This window comes from Photinus pyralis, unplaced genomic scaffold, assembly GCF_008802855.1.
Source record: "Photinus pyralis isolate 1611_PpyrPB1 unplaced genomic scaffold, Ppyr1.3 Ppyr1.4_LG1, whole genome shotgun sequence".
Classification (NCBI taxonomy): Eukaryota; Metazoa; Arthropoda; class Insecta; order Coleoptera; family Lampyridae; genus Photinus; species Photinus pyralis.
In genome coordinates this window covers 42,575,916-42,589,073 of record NW_022170249.1, presented here as the reverse complement: position 1 = coordinate 42,589,073, position 13,158 = coordinate 42,575,916, and positions in this window count along the sequence as shown.

The following is a 13,158-nucleotide window of genomic DNA, read 5'->3' as shown; positions in this document are numbered from 1 at the left end:
GTCAATCCACACCAAAAGCTGTCCACACTACCCTGAAAATTATCAACCCGATCCTTGTGATACTATAGTTGAGATGTAATGTAATATGGATGCAATATGTTGTACTGTAAGGTATTGCCGGTTAAGTCCATGATTATCGTTGTATTGCTAGGAACTCCATGCAATTTGTGTTATTAATTCTATAATAGTTTAGATAAACCTCTCGCCAGGAAAGATTGCAGAAGACCTGATCCCGGTCCACAATCTGTGTTCTAAAGATGTGAGCGACTTCCGGGCTAGGATCGTGCCAATGCTGAACGAAAAGACATAGCACAGCTTACTTACTAAGTAAGCTGTGGACATAGATTGTAAATTGACAAAAGGTGTGCTGTGACCGGCAATCTTTCCTGGCGAGAGTTATATATTTATTAATTGTGTCATTTAATAAATCACTTACCTGTGTTTCATGTATATACAATTTCTTGGATAATTATTTAATTTCTAACTCTCTTGTGTACCTGCGACAGCGAATCAATCATACTAAATACTCCAGCATTTGCAATGAAATCGTTGACGGAAAGATAGATAAGAAATACATTACAAGCACGCTTCTTTTTATGTCCACCCCCACCTTCAATTCATAATGTAAAGGTATAATGGTATTCCATTTTATCATTTTCGGCGTCTTTCAATTCTGACAATATAAACTAAAACGGAAATTATTATTTACTTATCTTTTCTTTATGCTTTTCTCACTGGAAAATTCAATATCGAAGGTTAAAGTTGAACAATGTCCCGAATTTTACGTGATAACCTTACATTTATACCCGTAAGAAAGTAATTAATTCCTTTCGGTTTCTCTTTTTGCTGACATTCTCATATTTCATACTCTTCGAATTGATGTTCCCATTTACGTGGATGATACTAGCTAAAATACAGGCTTTAATTGATGTACAAACTACTCTGAAATATGAGCTTAAATTATTAAAAGTCGGCGCAATATTAAGATTAATTGGACGCATTACGGCACTGTGTGAATATCGGCTCCGTTGGGAGTATCAAAATAAAGGCGGTTAATAACTACCTGAAGGGTTTCGCTTCGTTAACTCAAAATGCTAATTCTAAGACTACCGGTCATCGAACCAGATTTTGGTCAATCAGAACCTAACTCGGTGGTTCTCAAAGTTTCGTATTCGATACCACTCAAAGAAGTTTTCCCACTTTTGTCTAATAGCCAAGGATCAGTCTTCGGAATTAAAATTAGACTCTGGTTCCATCCGACCCTTGACTTTCTCGAGGGTTAAAACTCTCTCGTTGCGGCCGCTCTTCTTGTCATCCCTTTTATATTTTTGCTCAGAGCGCCCATCAAAAAAGCTGAAACGGCAACGGAATTCCTTCAGTGCCCCCACACATTCGGTACTCGCCGCCGCGTTTTGTGACAATCGCAATCTACTATTCGTACCTGTAAACCGTGCCGGCCAGGAAAAGCGATACGAGCCCAACGCAAACTGGACGACTCGCATCTGTTCTTATTGCAGTAATTAACCTATCCAAAGGCTGTGCGATTAAACCAGGGATTAAACCTACTCGAGATTACTATATGCATGAAGCGGTACATATGAAATTTTAGGTGGTCGTAATACAGCTTAATTTTTATCCTAAAACAAAAAGCGTACATACTTCGACTGATTCAAGAGGAGGTTGCTTTTACGAATCTCTAAGCTTTCAGATCAATCCCACTCACACTTGCTGTTTACTTGCTTAATTAGTGAAATATTCACTACGACACTGATATTTTCAAGTGCGACAACGCTAGATTTATCCAAACGATTTTTGTATTTGAAACAATCTATGCACTCCCAATAATCTTTTAGTTTGTGCAATATACACTTGATTATAATAGATAGATTTAAAGAGTACATTGCTCACTTTAAATGCAATCGTTGGGATAAACCATTTTCCGACTTAAACAAAGTTCATCTCAACTTCATTGCCGTTACGAATACAAATTACCGTATGTGATCGCGAAAACGGAAGATAAGCTAAAATTCCAAATAAATGCACTTTCAGGTGTAATGAAATAAACAATGAGAGTGACGTATTGAAAGGAAATATTAAATTAAATTTATCTCATTGGGTGAAATGATCTATAAACATTCCTAACTAATTAATTCAAAACGCGCTAAAAAATTAACGCTCGAAAAGTTTTGATAAAAATTTTGTAACGAGTTAATAAAACAGAATCTTAGCTTGTAGGTAATTAAGCGTATTAAAATTAAAAGTTCTACCTAAAAGGGAATGTCGATTTAAATTAAAAAGTGAAACTTTTTATGTTTTGTCATACAACCGGCAGATACTTTAACATAATTTAAACATTTTTGTTAACTTAGTCTTCTTGAGGCAAGGGAAACTTTTTCCGAAAAATGTGTTAATTTGGTAGATTGGCTTGAGAAGTGCTTTTGTTTAATTAATCTTAGTTGCTGGCATCTTTTTCGTGGTACGTACCGATACATTCTGATAAAGCGACATTTTGAAACCACAAAATGTTTTTTTTTTACATACAAGTGTGAACAACAAAAACATGTAAGTATTTTTTTTAATAAAAATGGTAAAAGTAACGTTGAAAACTGTTACAAACAAAAATGTACCTAACTGTCTTTGCAAAAGATAATGGTGCATATGAGTATTTATGGACGACCGGTAATAGTTTTTTGTGAATAAACAAACCTGCTAGTGTGAAATATGAGTACCTCAGATACTACATGGGCATCGAACAATCAAGTTTTCTTCTGTTCGTTTATATTATTACCGGCTTTGGTGTAGTTTTTACGCCATCGTAATGTTATGTCAGAAATAAGTGGCTGCTGTATTAGCAATTTTTCGCTTTTTTTGTCGCTAATTTGGCTCTGAAAATAAAAACTTGTCGTTCCTTTATTTTATGATGTGTTCCTATTTCGCTTATTTTTCAAAAATCAACGTCTGGCTAAGTAGATACCAAGTTTGCGTGATCCCGTCAAAAAAGCATGCCCAAAAGAAAAATCTAAATAGTACCTAAACTTTCCAAAAGAGCTAGAATTTTTTAGCCATTTAATAACCAGAATAAGGGGTGTCTAAACACAACATTCTGTGGAAAGGAAGATCAGGCATGTTATAATACTTTCAAAGGAGTGCTCCAAGTACGAAAGGAGAAGAAGAATATGACCAACCGGACTCTGTATATTACAGGAAATTATATACTGCAGACCATTTATGTTCGAAACGTGTCGAGCGTAATACAACTACGAGTATATTGGGTAAAGAGTCTTGTAGGCATTTAACATAACGAGATCGCGGATGCCTTACCAACGGATTGCGTGGAAAATGGACGTTGAATGACGAATGTTCTTTCCAAGTGTGACGTGGTACGATTAATTAAATTAAAAACGGTTGATTTCCAATGGGGAATTACTGGAATATCGCTTACTGAATCAAAAAAACACATTACTCCACCACTGATCTTAACCTTGTTAAAGAGCACTGGTGCAAAACCACCATAGCAAGGCTAAAGTTTGGGCATGGTAGATATCCTGGCCACTTGCTCAAAATTGGGATTTTAGACTCACCATCCTGCGACTGCGGGAGATCTGAACCATTTGTTTTTTAGTTGTGTTCAGAGAGCGGGAAATATTAAAATCTTATTAACAGGATCGAAAAACCGAAGCGAAGCTTCGGTTTTTCGATCCTTAAATAAGGAACTCAACCGTTTACTCAATTTTCATTTTTAATTTCTTTTAAAATGCACCGATTTTGATGAAAATTTTATCCGACCTTTTTGAGACGATTTCGGATCGATTCTGAGAAATCTGTAGACGAAAAATGTCCCGGAGCGGCTGTGGAGCATCGTCGTCGAGGTGCGCCGGCGCGGATAAAAATTTGCCGTTTCCATACGGTTCGAGTTAGGGAGTCGAGACGCCGGTTCGGGGAGTTTAGATAGTCGGCGCGACTTTCGGTGGGGTTAAGAAAATTCCCGCGGCACCCGTCGGGGTAGCTGCCATAAGAAGCGAAAAAATTGAAAATTTTAGAAAAAAATTCGTAACTCGAAAACTAAGTCAAAGATCCTATAGGGTTTTTTTGAGGTCTTGGCCGACGTCGAGGAGCGTATTTGTGCCGGGGTGCGATTCAATTCTATGGTCCCGTTTGGGAACCGCGCGACCCGGAGGGCCTCTCTCGAAAAGGTGGTTTTCCGCATTTTCCAACTTTGACGCCTTCTACAGGCCGAACCGTTAGAGTTAGAGCAAAACGTACAATTGCGCGATTGTAGATCTCGACGAGATCTACGAGACGAGGGGTCGCGGGTCGCCCTACCACCCCCCGGAGGGGGGGGAGAGGTGAAAAACCGGAGATTTTGAATAGCGCGTTCCGGCGAAGAGATACGGGGTCGAAATCGGGTTCGATACCTGCGGGCAAGTTTTCTCTTTCTTTTTCCGTTTATCGCGAGGAGGTAACTCGGACGACGGCGCCGTGGTAAATTTTCTCCCGAGGGTCTGCAAAAGTCACGTGACCGCTTCGTTTTGTTTTTCACCAACATTAAGCGCCGAAGATTGCCGAACGCGCGCTAACCGCTTTTTAATTAATTGCGAGCTTAATTTTGGACGGAGAATTTCGGTAGAGGTCTCAAAAATTCGAGAAAACTACGAGGAATGTGTTAAAATCAGTTTCGGAACGGTGCGTGATCGATTTGTGTTCGAAATTAAGTGATAAAGTTTAAGTGTCGGTTAACTGTCAAACGGATTCCGTCAAGTTTTCAAAGTGTTTTTAAAGGAAATTAACGTATTAAAATGATCGGTAAGTGTTTGAAATTGATTATTATAAAGTTTAAAAGTGCTTCGAATAAGTGTGGAGTAAATAAAGTGCGTTTAAATAATTTGCTAATTTACGTATTCTCGACGTACTTATAATGGTTTAAAAGAAGTGTTAATGTAAGTCCCGGTAGCTTAGTGGTAAGCAGTTCGGACTTTCAACTTGACGATTGCGCGTTCGAACCCGAGCGCGCGCGCGTTTTTTTTTCTTTTTTTGACAAATTTTTTATATTAATTATTTTAATTAAAAGGAACGAAAATAGTTATAATGTTACAATGGAAAAGTTATTGCGGAAGACTTAATGTATACGTGGCCGGTTGCGTTTTGGGTATATTTTGAAATTGGAAGTCATCCGAATGCTTTTTAAGTTAAGGGTGACATAGACGCGTGAGTTTTTCGGTTATAACTTTTTTAAGAGACTTGCCAGACGGGTACGTTCAATGGGGAATATTTAGCTCGAATTATTAGCTATCGTATGCACCGCTCCCCGTCCGAATCGATTGAAATATAAAGGTTCTGGAAATTTTTTTCTAAAAAAAACGATTATGTCGCGTGTTTGCCAAGTTTCTTTTATAATTTTTAAACGGTAATTCGTAGGTATGTACTTACAATGGGAAAATTATAGCATATTTAGTTCTCTATTGGAGGGGACCGATCGGAAGGCGATCGGGATTCGATATACGATAATTATTATTATTATTGTTATACCTGCGGACGAAATTTTTTGAAAATTACCAAAACTGAGAAATTGTCTTTGTAGAACAGTGAACAGTGCGAGGCGAGGCGGCAAAGCCGCCGGAGCCGAGCGTATCTCTCATCAAACCCAATAAGTGATAACAAAATTAAAAAATCTTATGTGTAGATTTGGATTGAACAAGTTGAATAGAAATTTTCAAAAAAAGGCAGTTTATATAGGTGATGTGTCCAAAAAAATTGTCAATTCAGTCTGCTCAATATCAGTCTCTTACATTACGAAAACTGAAACTGAAAAATTGTCAAAAATTGTCTTTGTGGAACAGTGAACAGCGCGAAACGAAGCCGAGCTATGGACCGTTACAAATCAGAGCGAGGCGAGGCGGCAAAGCCGCCGGAGCCGGGCGTATGTCTCATCAAAACCAAAAATTGACAATATTTAAAATCTGTGCAGATCTGGATTCAACAAGTTGAATAAACATTTTCAAAAAAATCACTTTGTATAGGTGATGTTTTCATAAACAATATTCCACACAAATTCAAAAAAATATCAATTCAGTCTGCTTAATAGCATTTTCTTACCACACCAAAACTGAAACTGAGAAATTATCGTTGTTGAACAGAAAACAGTGCGAGGCGAAGCCGAGCTACGGACCGTTACGAATCAGAGTGAGGCGAGGCGGCGCAGCCGCCGGGGCCGAGCGGATGTATCCTCAAAACCAAAAAGTGTTATCGAAACTAAAAATCTTATGTACAATTATGTGCAGATTTGTATTCAACAGGTTGATTAGAAAAATCACTTTGTATAGGTGTTGTTTCCAAAAAAAAAAACAAAAATATTACTCATAAATTCAAAAAAATTATCAAATCAGTCTGATTAGTATCATGTTCTTACCACGCCATAACTGAAACTGAGAAATTGTCGTTGTTGAACATTGAACCTATACCTACATATTTTATATATACTTCTTTAAAATACAAATTTAAAAAAAACTGAATATGAAGAGTGTGGCACCAAATAGCTTGGGACGTTAGGTTATTTGTAGATTTTTTGAAAGACAAATTCAAACAAAAATTATAAATGAAGCTAAATCGAATGTGACGAAGCAGCGGTGGACATTAGGTTATTTGTAGATTTAAGCTATTTTTTTAACTTTCTTCGAAATACAAATTCAAACAAAAATTCTTTTTAACCGTTTCCCCAACCAAGTAAAATAACCAAAGACTTTCGATTCTTAACACACGCGTCTTGTACATCAATGCCGAGCGAGCCGAAGGCGAGTTCGGCATAACTCTGGCCCTCCCTTAGACTCGTCTCTCTACGTCCACAGTGGCAAACGACATTTACCAATGCCCAATAACACATTACACTTTTTTTCACACCAATTCCGGAGCCGAACGGATATCTCAAAACCAATAAGTATTACCATTTGTGTTTTATATGCATTTATGTTAGGAACTGGAGTCAACAAGTTGAATCGAAATTTTCAAAAAACTTTGCATAGTGATGTTTCTAAAAAACAAAAATATTCCTCATAAATTCAAAAAAAAATGTCCAATCAGTCTGATCAATATCATTTTCTTACCACACCAACACTGAAACTGAGTAATTGTCTTTGTAGAACAGTGAACAGTGCGAGGCGTAGCCGAGCTATGGACCGTCACAAATCAGAGCGAGGCGAGGCGGCGAAGCCGCCGGAGCCGAGCGTATTTCTTATCAAACCCAATAAGTGATAACAAAATTAAAAAATGTTATGTGTAGATTTGGAGTGAACAAGTTGAATAGAAATTTTCAAAAAAAGGCACTTTATACATATAGGTGATGTGTCCAAAAAAATTGTCAATTCAGTCTGCTCAATATCAGTCTCTTACATTACGAAAACTGAAACTGAAAAATTGTCTTTGTGGAACAGTGAACAGCACGAGGCGTAGCCGAGCTATGGACCGTCACAAATCAGAGCGAGGCGAGGCGGCAAAGCCGCCGGAGCCGGGCGTATGTCTCATCAAAACAACAAAAATTGACAACAACATTTAAAATCTGTGCAGATCTGGATTCAACAAGTTGAATAAACATTTTCAAAAAAATCACTTTGTAGGTGATGTTTTCATAAACAATATTCCACACAAATTCCAAAAAATATCAATTCAGTCTGCTTAATAGCATTTTCTTACCACACCAAAACTGAAACTGAGAAATTATCGTTGTTGAACAGAAAACAGTGCGAGGCGAAGCCGAGCTACGGACCGTTACGAAGCAGAGTGAGGCGAGGCGGCTTCGCCGCCGGAGCCGAACGGATGTCTCCTAAAAACCAAAAAGTGGTATCGAAACTAAAAAATCTTATGTACAATTATGTGCAGATTTGTATTCAACAGGTTGAGTAGAAAAATCACTTTGTATAGGTGTTCTTACCACGCCAAAAGTGAAACTGAGAAATTGTCGTTGTTGAACACTGAACAGTGCGAGGTTTTTTTATACCTACATATTTTATATATACTTCTTTAAAATACAAATTTTAAAAAAACTGAAAATGAAGAGTGTGGCACCAAATAGCTTGGGACGTTAGGTTATTAGTAGATTTTTAACTTTTTTGAAAGACAAATTCAAACAACAATTATAAATGAAGCTAAACAAAATGTGACACCAAGCAGCGTTGCACATTAGGTTATTTGTAAATTTAAGATACTTTTTTTTTTAACTTTTTCCGAAATAAAAATTCTTAATAACCCTTCCCCAATTAAGTAAAATAACCGAAGACTTTCGATTCTTAACCCTCGCGCCTCGTATACCAATGCCGAGCGAATCGAAGGCGAGTTCGGCATCACTTTGGCCCTCTCTTAGCTTGGGGCATTAGGTTATTTGTAGATTTAAGAATTTTTTTTTAACTTTTTTCGAAATACAAATTCAAACAAAAATTCTCGACTCGGCATAACTCGAGCTCGCCCTTCTCGCGACGAAAACGGCTCGCATTTTTCCTCCATCAATGCCGAGCGAGCCGAAGGCGAGTTGGGCATAGCGAGGGCTCTCCCGTAGACCCGCCTCTCCCCATTCGCGGCGGCAAACGACGCTTACTTACGGCCCTACACGCGCCCACCTTTCCCGTCATTCATCTAAACCTAATAAAAAAAACGGAGATCCTTGCGAAAATGTAGTTCTATAACAAAATACTGATTCGCTGATATTAGTTTCGGCCCGATATACTTTATCTACAGGTTAAATCGAAATTTAAAAAAAAGTTTCTTTGTATAGGTTATGTTTCAATAAACCAAAATATTCCTCAAAAATTAAAGAAAAGGTCTATTCAGTCTGCTCAATAGCATTTTCTTACCGCACCAACATTGAAACTGAGAAATTGTCTTTGTTGAACAGTGAACAATGCGAGGCGAAGCCGAGCTATACACCGGTACGAATTATAGTGAGGCGAGGCGGCAAAGCCGCCGGAGCCGAGCGAATGTCTCCTCAAAACCAAAAGGTGTTATCAAAATTTAAAAATCTTATGTACTTTATGTGCAGATCTGGAATTAACAAGTTGAATCGAAAGTTAAAATGACTTTGTATAGGTGATGTATCCAAAAAACAAAAACCTTCTTCACAAATTCAAAAAAATTGTCAATGGCCCCGCCAAAAGTCGTATAGCGCATGCGCAATGATGTGGGGTAATTTCATCGAAATCTTTATGGTAGGTTCATCTAATAAAATTGTGCAAAAAATCGTATTGCGCCGATCATGAATTACACTTGCAAAAATTAGTACACAAACGTATAATATCCCATTTTCGGCGATATTTGTGCAAAATAGTATATTCTAGCGCAGTCTTAAAATGCGAAGCATTTTTACCAACCTATGTAATGAGATTGACTATTGACATATCGATGCTTTTTTGAACCTAATCAAATTTCTACTATTTTTTCTAACTATATTCTCACAATCATTAAAAAAAAAAAAATAAGAAAAAAAATAAAATAAAAAAATAAAAAATAAAAAAATTTTTTTTTTAAAAATTTACAAACGGTAAACCACATAAAGAAACAAAAATATAAAATTAAAATAAAAAAAAATTTTAAAAAATAAAAAAAAAATTTTAAAAAAAATTCTATACGGTAAACCACATAAAACGGCGTACGTTAATTAAACGGCGCCGATAGGTCCGTAAGGACCTATCTAGTTATATAAAATAAGAAAACAACCCGTTAACTCGATTTTGTCGAATTTCTACAAAACGGCCTGATGAAATTTCCCAAAAATTTTGTGGCGGCCGCGGCTCCGGGCCGCGGTAGCGGCCCGGGCGGCGGCGCCCCTCGAACTTTAGGCCTTCCCCCCCCTCGGCCCCCCCGAAGTTTTTGCGTTTTGCGAGGGGTCCACGTTAAATTCGCGAAGGGGGGGAAGGCGCGGCGCGACGCGCGCGCCGCTCCGGCTCGGGACTCGGGAAGGACCGGCCCTTCGTTCGAGTGCCGAACGGCGGTCCCCGGGCCCCCCGTTCGCGGGGGAGGGCACCGAAAAGATTTTCCCGTTCGCGGGCTTTACGGTGGGTTTGCGGGCGAACGGAACGCAGGAATTTTTTTAGATTGGCGAATTAGAAGGGCCGTCCGGTCCTCTCGCCGTCCCGTAATTATGGGAAAACGCTATTCACTTTTAGGGGGTCAAAAGTGCTCTCGTCTGAATCCGAGTTTACCTCCCATACGTCAGTTGCGGTTCGAGTTTGCCGTTCGCTTCTCGGCGTCGGAATAATTTTTTTTTAAGAGAATAATATTACGAAAAATAATTCTCGATCGCCAAAGATGTTGCGCGTGAGCGTCGCGCGCCGCCCGACCGTCGGTATTAGCGTCTTTGCGATTCGAAACGCTTTTGCACGCCCGGCCACCGGCGATTACGATTTCGGCCGGGACGGAACGATGGCAGCACGGACTCGTATAACGTACAAAACGCAACTTCCTTATTTACAGAGCGATTTACACGCAATTTTGGTTTTAGGTCCCTCTAGCAAAAGCAAATAAAATGCAGTTTTCAAAATTCGCACTGCGCCTGCGCAAAACGCAACTTTCTTATTTACGAACGATTTACACGCAATTTTGGTTTTAGGTCCCTCTAGCAAAAGCAAATAAAATGCAGTTTTCAAAATTCGCACTGCGCCTGCGCAAAACGCAACTTTCTTATTTACGGAACGATTTACACGCAATTTGGGTTTTAGGTCCCTCTAGCAAAAGCAAATAAAATGCAGTTTTCAAAATTCGCACTGCGCCTGCGCAAAACGCAACTTTCTTATTTACGGAACGATTTACACGCAATTTTGGTTTTAGGCCCCTCTAGCAAAAGCAAATAAAATGCAGTTTTCAAAATTCGCACTGCGCCTGCGCAAAACGCAACTTTCTTATTTACGGAACGATTTACACGCAATTTTGGTTTTTGGTCCCTCTAACAAAAGCAAATAAAATGCAGTTTTTTTCAAAATTCCCATTGCGCCTGCGCAAAACGCAACTTTCTTATTTACGGAACGATTTACACGCAATTTTGGTTTTAGGTCCCTCTAGCAAAAGCAAATAAAATGCAGTTTTCAAAATTCGCACTGCGCCTGCGCAAAACGCAACTTTCTTATTTACGGAACGATTTACACGCAATTTTGGTTTTAGGTCCCTCTAGCAAAAGCAAATAAAATGCAGTTTTCAAAATTCGCACTGCGCCTGCGCAAAACGCAACTTTCTTATTTACGGAACGATTTACACGCAATTTTGGTTTTAGGTCCCTCTAGCAAAAGCAAATAAAATGCAGTTTTCAAAATTCGCACTGCGCCTGCGCAAAACGCAACTTTCTTATTTACGGAACGATTTACACGCAATTTTGGTTTTAGGTCCCTCTAGCAAAAGCAAATAAAATGCAGTTTTCAAAATTCGCATTGCGCCTGCGCAAAACGCAACTTTCTTATTTACGGAACGATTTACACGCAATTTTGGTTTCAGGTCCCTCTAGCAAAAGCAAATAAAATGCAGTTTTCAAAATTCGCACTGCGCCTGCGCAAAACGCAACTTTCTTATTTACGGAACGATTTACACGCAATTTTGGTTTTAGGTCCCTCTAGCAAAAGCAAATAAAATGCACTTTTCAAAATTCGCACTGCGCCTGCGCAAAACGCAACTTTCTTATTTACGGAACGATTTACACGCAATTTTGGTTTTAGGTCCCTCTAGCAAAAGCAAATAAAATGCAGTTTTCAAAATTCGCACTGCGCCTGCGCAAAACGCACCTTTCTTATTTACGGAACGATTTACACGCAATTTTGGTTTTAGGTCCCTCTAGCAAAAGCAAATAAAATGCACTTTTCAAAATTCGCACTGCGCCTGCGCAAAACGCAACTTTCTTATTTACGGACCGATTTACACGCAATTTTGGTTTTAGGTCCCTCTAGCAAAAGCAAATAAAATGCAGTTTTCAAAATTCGCACTGCGCCTGCGCAAAACGCAACTTTCTTATTTACGGAACGATTTACACGCAAATTTGGTTTTAGGTCCCTCTAGCAAAAGCAAATAAAATGCAGTTTTCAAAATTCGCACTGCGCCTGCGCAAAACGCAACTTTCTTATTTACGAAACGATTTACACGCAATTTTGGTTTTAGGTCCCTCTAGCAAAAGCAAATAAAATGCAGTTTTCAAAATTCGCACTGCGCCTGCGCAAAACGCAACTTTCTTATTTACGGAACGATTTACACGCAATTTTGGTTTTAGGTCCCTCTAGCAAAAGCAAATAAAATGCAGTTTTCAAAATTCGCACTGCGCCTGCGCAAAGCGCAACTTTCTTATTTACGGAACGATTTACACGCAATTTTGGTTTTAGGTCCCTCTAGCAAAAGCAAATAAAATGCAGTTTTCAAAATTCGCACTGCGCCTGCGCAAAACGCAACTTTCTTATTTACGGAACGATTTACACGCAATTTTGGTTTTAGGTCCCTCTAGCAAAAGCAAATCAAATGCACTTTTCAAAATTCGCACTGCGCCTGCGCAAAACACAACTTTCTTATTTACGGAACGATTTACACGCAATTTTGGTTTTAGGTCCCTCTAGCAAAAGCAAATAAAATGCACTTTTCAAATTCGCACTGCGCCTGCGCAAAACGCAACTTTCTTATTTACGGAACGATTTACACGCAATTTTGGTTTTAGGTCCCTCTAGCAAAAGCAAATAAAATGCAGTTTTCAAAATTCGCACTGCGCCTGCGCAAAACGCAACTTTCTTATTTACGGAACGATTTACACGCAATTTTGGTTTTAGGTCCCTCTAGCAAAAGCAAATAAAATGCAGTTTTCAAAATTCGCACTGCGCCTGCGCAAAACGCAACTTTCTTATTTACGGAACGATTTACACGCAATTTTGGTTTTAGGTCCCTCTAGCAAAAGCAAATAAAATGCAGTTTTCAAAATTCGCACTGCGCCTGCGCAAAACGCAACTTTCTTATTTACGGAACGATTTACACACAATTTTGGTTTTAGGTTCCTCTAGCAAAAGCAAACAAAATGCACTTTTCGAAAATCGTGCTGAGCATGCGCAAAACGTAACTTGCTTATTTATGGAGCGATTTGTACGAAATTTTGGTGTTGGGTCTCTCTAACAAAAGCAATGAAAATTGACTTTTTAAAAATCGCATTGCGCATGCGCAAAA